Source organism: Urocampus carinirostris, chromosome 17 (assembly GCF_059441175.1).
Source record: "Urocampus carinirostris isolate Australia breed hairy pipefish chromosome 17, RoL_Ucar_1.0, whole genome shotgun sequence".
NCBI classification, from domain to species: domain Eukaryota; kingdom Metazoa; phylum Chordata; class Actinopteri; order Syngnathiformes; family Syngnathidae; genus Urocampus; species Urocampus carinirostris.
Window position 1 is genome coordinate 20515984 of NC_142365.1, and position 2417 is coordinate 20518400.

Sequence of the window (2417 nt, forward strand, 5' to 3'; positions counted from 1 at the left end):
CTGAATATTAAAAAAAACGACAACGTGTTTGTTTGAACCGGAAGTCACTTTTATTTTATTATAAAACCGGAAATTAAATGCCATCGTTGGAGCGGTCTATTCACGCACAAAGATTTGCCTCACTTCAAAATAAAGCAGTCGTAGACTTTAATACTAATTTCGAGACAAAAAAATTAAAAATCTGTATTTTTGCTTTGAAAAGGGCCAGTACGTGTTATTAGGGGTTTTTAAGGGTTATTGTTCTATCTTCGTTATTCATTATCCATTATCCGTTATCGGTCAGTTCATAATACGCTACAAAACCTAGGAGCCGGGACACTTACTCTCAGCCAAAAGGCCAAGCTAAGGTCCTAGCCCTAAAGCCTTGCTGCGATCATTGCGAATGCACCGTTCCCGGAGGTTCTGCAATACCGGGCCGATGCGTGGAGTGGACAGAGCAAGCTCTCATTCCATCTCCGGATTGCAAAAATCAAAGATCATGGCTACTACACTTGATCTTCATAGACAGCACAGTCTTCTTTATTGCGGTACACCTTTATATCACTCACACTGTGGCTACAGTACTTGATTCATAGCCCTGCTGCGATCATTGCGAATACTCAGCTTATCAACCACAGCCAGCTTGCGGTACAGCTTTTTTTTAACAGCTAAGGGAATTGAAAGTGAGTGGTTAGCGTGTCCGCGGCATTGTTCTGAGGTCCATCCATCCATTATCTGCACCGCTTATCCTCAGTAGGGTCGCGGGGTTGCTGGAGCTCATCCCAGCTATCTTCGGGCAGTGGGCAGGGGACACCCTGAACTGGTTGCCAGCCAGTTGCAGGGCACACAGGGACAGACAATTCGCTTGCTAATTCACACCTAGGGACAATTTGGACCGGCCAATTAACCTAACATGCATGTTATTGGAATGTGAAAGGAAACCAGAGTGCCTCGAGGAAACCCACTCAAGCACGGGAAGAACACGCAAACTCCACACTGGTGGTTTGATCTCATGACCTCAGAACTGTGCCGCACATGTGCTAACCACTGCACCGCCATGCTGACCCTGTTCTGAGGTCATGGGATCAAGCCTTCCTCTGCGGGGTTTGCATGTTCTCACCATGCTTGCGTGGGTTTACTCTAGTTTCCTCACACATTACAAAGACATGCATATCAGGTTAATTGGCCGGTCCAAATTGTCCCAAGGTGTGAATGAACGGGTGAGATGTCTCTCTCCGTGTTCCCTGCAACTGGCTGGCAACCAGTTCAGGGTGTCCCCCCCCCACTGCCTGAAGAAAGCTGGGAAGGGCTCCAGCATATCCGCGACTCTACTGAGAATAAGTGGTGCAGATAATGGATGGAGAAAAGCGATGGTCTAACCCACGGGCCACATCAGGAAAGTCATTTCGCGCACCTGGTCGCGGTTTCATTTTACTCTAGTATGAAAATGGTGAAAGTAAGACATGGGCTGTTCTTAACTTCTCCCAACATCTAATACAGTCCAAATGCCACCCATACCCTCAAAAAGATGAAAAAGAAGTTTATCCGAGCGCGTTTAAGAGAGGCACGTAATTGCACGTGCCACACAAGCAGCTTGACAGAGGCTGCAATGATGATTTTAGCCAGAAGGCGTCAGCAAGTAGAATGTTTAGAAGTTACAGACACCACCTTTAACAAATAAAGGTACTAGAAAAATGTTTTTTAGAGACTGTTTAGCCAATCAGAATTCAGAGCACAATGCAAATGTGCGCAAAGTAAACTGCATTATAGCAAGGTGATTACTGCTATTAGTCTCATAATTTTGAGGGGTAATAATTTATATCGAGGCCAATATGTAGATGCAGAAACACAATGTAAAAATCTTTGTGACTGGTATATTTTTCACGATAAAGTTGAAGTTGTAAATCTAATTTAATATACATTTGGAAACAATACATTGAAGAATGAATAACTAATTTCATTGTGCAAACGTCACATGTCGCATGCATGCTTTGAAGGACTGCAAAATCATATCTATTTTTTCATCGTTTTTCAGCAGGAATCAGGTTCAAGCTAATAATATGTTTGGGAGGCAGCTGTGGGAAACCAACATTGGAGTTTCCTGAGAAGATTGTGCACCTCAAGTGTTTTGGCAGACGTGAGCTGTTGTCCACATTTTGACCTCCAAGCTGTTTGAGCTAACACGCTCGGCCGTATCAGGTGTTGCCTGCCTTTTTACTTTGCAGGCGACGCGCAGACTGAGAAAAGTTCCAGGATCACACCTCTTTTCTTCAAAAATACCACAAAGAAGGGCTTTACATCATTTTAAATCAATTTTGGGAGGGAGATACGTTTGCATGCCTTATGTTGTGGCCAGCGAGTGGGTGCATGCTCCAAGTTTTGGTTTGCTGTTGAAGGAAAGTGTGAATGGGCACAGCTTGTTGCATGTGTGGCTGTTT

At 44.3% G+C, this 2417-nt stretch overlaps 1 pseudogene; it reads right to left on the reverse strand.

The window, feature by feature from the left end:
• Positions 1-377: 377 nt before the first annotated feature.
• LOC148349470 (U2 spliceosomal RNA) lies at positions 378-512 on the reverse strand (annotated as a pseudogene).
• Positions 513-2417: the final 1905 nt, after the last annotated feature.